The following is a 7,580-nucleotide window of genomic DNA, read 5'->3' on the forward strand; positions in this document are numbered from 1 at the left end:
GCATATGCACTATGTGTCAGAGAAGTTTAATCATTGACGCAAAATTTTAGACACAAACATTCCACCCACATGTGGCTTGTTTTCTTTACGTCCATCAAAGACATTTTAGAGCTGTGATGAAATCATAGGCGTTTTAGGTCTTAGTATCATGTCGAAGCCATTTTTAAATAAAAAAGAGCAGTACGATTCATCCCACGTTATGAAAGTTGGTTCTATCCAGCTTTTGTCACAAATGTTATATTGTGCAAAGCAAAAAACGAAATATATATATATATATATCCAATTTTTCTTGACTCATTATTAACACATAATTTACATCACACGAGCCTGAGTATCTCTGTCGGTAACGAAGATTTCCTTTGGGTAAAAAGAGGTTCGAATTCCGACGAGGATGCGAAGAATCTTTACAAGAACTTTTCAGATAACGATGAGTTAATTGGTCTCATAGAAAGTTGTAGAATTCTTCCTTTGCAGAAATCCTGACACTCGGATTTTTCTTTCCCCAAAAGAATCAAAACTGCAGAAGAACATATGCAGTTAACAACATAATAAAACACTGGGTCTCATAGCCTTAGTTGTTTCGAGTGTAATTCCAATTGTGAATGTCTTTCCTGTTGAAAAACAATGTTTTTCAACAGGAAAATTTCATTTTCATTTGAAAGTTCCTTGTAGAGATTCTTCGATCGTTAGATCGGATTTCTCCAAACACTGCGCAATACTATTAACTCACAAAATATGCGGAGCACATCGAAGAGTTCACCATTTCAACCAGCAATATACAACGCTCTATATAAAATTAACCTAATTCTTTCTTTCTTCTCAATTTTCAGCATCCTTATGGAACTGCAAAGAATGACATAGTGTTTTTCCTAAGTGTTATTATCATCATCACCTTTTTCTTCTATTATAACTATGGACAGGATTTATGGTCAGTGACAGTAGGTAAATTATATATAAGGAAAGAGCTCTTGCGTTGGTGGGGAGAGGAAGCCGTCCGTAATGAGATCCAGTTAACAGCTGCAGAAGAAATTGCTACCCTGATACAAAGCGTGAAATCCAGAACGCACAGTCATATATTTAGTCAGAATTTCCTTTTTATTTTTAAGGTCTGTGTATATAACCTCTTCATGATCAGCAAAAAAATATTTTTTTGCTGGTCATGAAGAGTCATGAAAATAAAACGTAATAAAAGTCTTGAAACGCATGCTGTTCTATAGTTACAAACAGATGACAATATCCTTTTATGAGCACTTGCACTAGCAAGTGAGAGTAACGTTCAAAAATTTGTTTTAAATAATTAATAATGACTGATTTCCATAAATAGCGTAGTAAGACAAGGAACACTTGAGAAAACGTACGTCATGATTAAAAAGGCTGGGTTAATCTCTATCATCAGGTTCACTGCTGTGAACTTCATTAATACCAAGCGAACTGCCCGTATCTTAACTTCATAAATGACAAGAGCTGCAACGAAAAGTCCATTTAGACTTGACTTTTCATCGAGATCAGCAGATTTTGGGAAATATTTCGTATCCGGCCTCTAGACTTGATAGCTTTTTATTCAATGAGAAAACTGCTTCGGAGTCTAACATTTTCATTCATTTAATCTATACGTAACTTTCACTTACAACGGAAATGATCAGGAAAATTAGTTATAATATTACAAATTAGCTGTTTTTATAAAACTATAGTTTGAATTTTATGCATGTCACAATATATTTGGTATATACTACGTTAACGAAGGCAAAAGACTTGGTTTAAAAATTAATGTACTGCAATAAAGAATAAACAATGTCGGTAATCAACAGAATAATAATGTAACAAAGTAACTCTTAGCAGTTTTGCAATGCAAAAGAAAAATCGTTAGCAGACTGCAATTATTACGTTGACTTCTGTACTTTTCTTTCGGGAATGTTTTGGAGATATTTCCTGCTTCATCTCTAAACAATTTATTAATCGGTTGCAGGTCCTTTTATGAAATTAAGGAAAGAATTATATACGTTAATGCCAGCAATTTAAATAAATAAATAAAGAACGCACATACACTCAGATGATTTAGAATGTACCACTAACGCAAAGTTTATTTCGGTTTAAAAACAACAACAACAACAACTTGGAAGCGTAGAAGCTCAATAAGATAAACCACAACAACTTTCAAAAAGATAAGATGGAGAATTTGTTCTTATTATATCAATAAAACAATTTTGCAGATAAATTAATACCAGTTGACGCGTGAATAAATCTCAATCGCTAAGAATGGTTAAATTTAACTTATTGTTAATTATCGCTGAATATTTTGACATTATTATTAAATTAAAAAGACAAACCAAATATATATCATATATTTTATATATATGATATATAATATATACATATATTATATATTATATATATATTATATATTATATATTATATATATTATATATTATATATATTATATATTACATATATTACATATATTATATATTATATATATATTATATATTATATATTATATATATTATATATTATATATATTATATATTACATATATTACATATTATATATATTATATATATTATATATTATATATTAAATATATATTATATATTACATATTATATATATTATATATATTATATATTACATATATATTACATATTATATATATTATATATATTATATATTATATATATTATATATTATATTTGGGCGTGGTCAGTATTTTTTCCCCCCAGTCTATCCTGGGGTTTTTCATCCTGCAAAGCAGGCAAACCGGCTTTGAGAACTCAACACTACGGACATAGGATATACCCAAGCCGTTCACCTTAACCTGTGAACGGCTTGGGGTTTCTTAATCATCGGACCCCAAGCCGTTAACAGGATAAGGATTTTATAATATCCAAAAATAAAAATGGTTGCAATATTATATATATATATATATATATGTTAAAGATACCAAGAAATTTTATATATATATAATACTAATAATAATTCTGTTCACTACATTACACTACTAAGTTTCTGTACAAAACCGCTAAGTATATTTTTAATAAATTTATGTATATATCTATATCTTTATGTTTTTCCACTGTTGTATTGCGCTGTTTTCTTTTTACTTTTGTTCCGCTTCATTCTACTGACATCCTTGGAACATGTGTTTAAGATTATCTGACGATGGTTTGGATAGCGGTGGTTTCTTGGTGATTTAGTATGCACATCAAGTGTTTCTATTTAATTGCATTTATATTTCTCTCAAGTCACCTAGTCACCTAGGTTTCTTCTTGATGGGGAGGAGGTGGAGAGGATCCAGAGGCGAGTGACCAAGATGATAGCAGGTCTGTGGAATGAACCGTATGAGAACAGGTTGAGGATTTGTGGGTTGCAAAAATTGGTTGATAGGCGGAGAAGGGGAGATATGATTGAGACATTCAAATTACTGAAGGGTTTCTATAAAATTAATTCAGAAGATATTTTTGAGAACAGGGCTGGTTGTGGGAGGACTAGGGGACATCCATGGAAACTGGGCAAAAGTGTGGTTAGTAAAGGTGTTAGAGCTGGGTTCTTTACTTTTAGAGTAGTGAATGAGTGGAATGCGCTCCCTGAGTCTGTGGTGGATGCTGTGACAGTGAATGAGTTTAAGGCGAGGTATGATAGATACTGTATGAATGTCAAATAGTTGTGATGAATATGATTTGGGGCCTCCCTCGATGAGTCTAATGACTCCCTGGAGTTGCCCGTAATAATAGTAATAATAATAGTAATATTTCAGATTGATCATTCAGAAATAAATAAAAGACGGACTCAAAACCGAATTGTGCCTTTCTCTTGGTACTTGAGAGAATTTCTTTATGCCTATTATGAGTAATTTCCTTTTAATTTTCGGTGTCGTTATAATGTGCTTTCAGCTCTCTTTAAGTCCCAAGGCTTCTCGTTTCGAATGCCAGTTTGTTTATCATGTTGGATACATAAACGCTGCGGGTGGCTTTTCCATTCCCACAAGTTTGTTGATTGCAGCCTTCTTATATGATATGCACTTCTGGCTATTCTATGGTTATGAGTGAAATAGTGTTTTTACATGAAAATATTAATCTCTTAAATATTTTGTGTTCTTTTATTTCGGCCCGTGGTATCTTAACGGGCCACGATGCGCCCTAAAACATTACGGCCTTTGTTCCCTTTAAAATTCCCTGAAAATCAATTTTACCATTTCATGTTACATTGTAATTTGTTTAGTTTGTAGTTCTGTGCATATGTTGATACGCATATTAGGATGTTTTTCGCATAATGCTTTATAGATGAGTGTTTTATGTATGTTGAAGCAATGTCTTTTAAACAGTATAGTTTGCTTGCTATTATCTGGAGTCTGTTGGGCAAATAGGTAATACGGGTATTTCAATTTAGATCAGCATCGAAGTGAAATTCGATGTATCGTGTTGTATTGGCCTGTGGGACGGTTGTGGTTTTAGCGGAGTTGGTGTCTCGAGTATAGGAGAGTAGATGTCGGATAGTGAGTCACTTAGCTTTTATGTGTTGGGTCTGTGAATACCATTATTATTTTTTTTTTCAGAACTTATGTGTATACCATTTTTCGTTAGCCATTTGGTGGCCCGATTAATGTCGTGTTGCATGTTTGCCTAGGATATGCGTGCATCAATATGGAGTACATGTCTGTCGTCTCCTTATTGCAGCAACTGTTTTCAATGCTAGAAAAATAAGTAATAATTAATGACATTTAATTCAACTCAAATCACATTTCAAACACATATAGTGAACCGTTGAGAATTAGGGGATGGGAACATGTTCACAAGACATTTCTGACTACAAAGAACTCCAAGAGTGAGATCTTATTGTGGTAAAGTCATGGGGCAGCTTGTATGTGAATGTTATTCTAATTTTCCTGTCCGTTGCTATTCTTACGATTTAAGGTTAATAGAATCGAAATTTACGAGGGACGTTCAGAAAGTAAGTTCCGATGGGCTGTAAGAGAAACAAAAATATACTTACAAAAAAAAAATCTTTATTGGAAATTAAAGTAGAAATCTTTCACTACTTTTCTACATAATATATTTCCGCCATTTCAAGCACTTATCATAACGGGGCACCAAGAGTTGAATACCTTCACCTCCTGTGACGCAAATCACGTATTGACTGCTTCTTTGACCTCGTCGTCGTCTTGAAACCGTCTGCCACTAATGAAAGATTTCAGGTGTGTGAACAGGTGAAAGTCGCTTGGCGCGAGGTCAGGACTATATGGGGGTGGTGATGGAATTGTTCCCAGTCGAAGGTGACGAGAAGTTGTTGTGGTACGCCGGCCGTGTGTGGGCGGGGGTTATCATGAATCAAAACAAACGCCCCTAGTAAGCATGACACGTCGTTTATTGTGGATCGCACGACGCAGTTTCATATAAGGGTTTGGCTTAAGGGTTTGATTCGATTTTACATGCGGCGGGCGATTCGATTTTCTTAGACATTATAAACACACACCAAGAAGTGTATGCACTGCGAGAATGTCTGAACACGGTACCAACGCCTTGCTAACGAATCAACAAACTCAGCTCGCAGCGCTGCAGTGAAAATATTTAAAAATGGAACTTACTTTCTGGACGTCCCTCGTACAATTGTAAATTTGTAAATTTACAAGTTATTTTTCTTCTTTTTTTACATTTGTAAATTTCCAAATTTGTAAATTCTTACCAACAGAGAATTTCACTTGATATGCAGTCCCACAGATTATTGTATAGAAACTTGAGAATGTATCACATAATTCCCACCCCCCGAACAAAATAGGAAATCCATAATGAGAAGCTTTGACAGATTTCATTTCTCTTTCAAAACACTTTAACAGTCGGTAGGAAGAAATGAATATATCTCAATTGGTAAGCTTTCAAAACAACATGCTGAAGCCCGGCTGAATTAGCCGAGCTCGGAAAGAGTTAAACACACAAGCAGACCGGTATGAGAACACCATTTACAGACATAATACTCTGACCTGATACATAGGGTGGTCACCGCGTAATACTAGAAAAGACGAATAAACGAACAGCTTAAGAAATCAATCTAAAATTAAGCAAAATGTGCCTTCGAAAAAATATTAGAAGCACTATTGACTAAATGAAATTGTTGTATTGCAATTTTAATACATTCATCTAGTAGTCATGTGGCATTATATGATGTCAATGCTGGCATTTTTAAGTTCATATCATCACCTTAAAAGGACTACAAACATTGCACTAATTCCGATTTTATTTTCTCATTCTTAAAAGTTTTAGAACATCTTTTTGAATAATTATACGTCACTGTTAGATGCATTTAGCATTTACTTTTATTCACTTTTAATTATGCATATTCTCAATAAAATTCCTATTGTATAGTTTAAAAAACGAAGTTGCTGGTCGTATTTACCATGAAACGTTTGTCTTCGATATTAAAGTATGCGGTGCTGCAACGAAAATCAATGTGTTTAAATTATCGCTTATCTTAAAATGAAATCAATTCCAGTTAGCACTTTCGTGTTCGTACCAAGCAAAATAAATCTACAAATCCCTTTTGGCGTGTCTTCGGATTATTTATTTTTAATGCTACTCGATAATGCTTCTCACCGCGCAATATTTATTATACACGCTAAGTAATTATTCCTTGTAACAAATTATAGGCGATATCTTTTCTTCTTTTTTTCATTCAGACCAAAGATATAATTTTGATGGGTAGTTGAATGAATCTTTCTTTCCAAGTGCCTCTCTTTACTTCATTACATTTGAAATTCGAAACCAGAATTTATTTTCAAATTTCCACAGCGTAATGGTGATTTCATTCATTACCATTAAGCTTCCTAGAAAACGGGGTTGAAGCATGAAAAACACCAGTGCAAACCTATTATTAGTTTAGTCTAATGGAAAAGATTCGTATAACCATCAGCAAAATTGCTCACCATAGCAACAGCAGATTTCTACAATAATGCATTTCTTGATGTCTCTCGCAACTACATACGAAATGGAAATTATAGATTTCCACTGGGGTACTTAATTTCCGAAAACTTCGAATTTCTATATAAATATTATCTTTCAAAAAGCTCCTTTTTCATATTAGCATAAAAGATTGCTAAGAAATGGGTACGGTACATTTATTAAGCAATTTTCATGGGAATAGGCAGCTCATTAAGAAATTTAAATCATCCGTGTCACCAAAATTTATCACATTATATACTGCTAAGTGGACAAACTACAACCTTCTGGCAAAATACGGTCCATACCGTTTTTGCTCTGCAGGTTAAATTACTCGTCAATTTAAGACGAATATATTATTACTTTGAGGAATTGTAGACTGGTTTCAATCCCTGTATCATATCTCCCCACTTGCTCCTTTTCGAATAAAAATAAATTATAGTTAAAAAATGAATATTTAGTAGATTTTCTCAGATTAAAATTAATCTGCACGTCACTTTGATTTTTACATATTCGATGAGTCTTTAGAATTTCTGATTATCTTTCATATTTCTTCAAGATTTTCTGATAATGAACATTTTTTAAAGTAAAGAATTATTCATTATCTTTATTTCTGTAGTGATTTTTCCATTTGGCTACATATAAATTAATAAGCTGA

This window comes from Typopeltis vanoorti, chromosome 8, assembly GCF_054136105.1.
Source record: "Typopeltis vanoorti isolate ZY-2024b chromosome 8, IOZ_Tvanoo_1.0, whole genome shotgun sequence".
NCBI classification, from domain to species: Eukaryota; Metazoa; Arthropoda; class Arachnida; order Uropygi; family Thelyphonidae; genus Typopeltis; species Typopeltis vanoorti.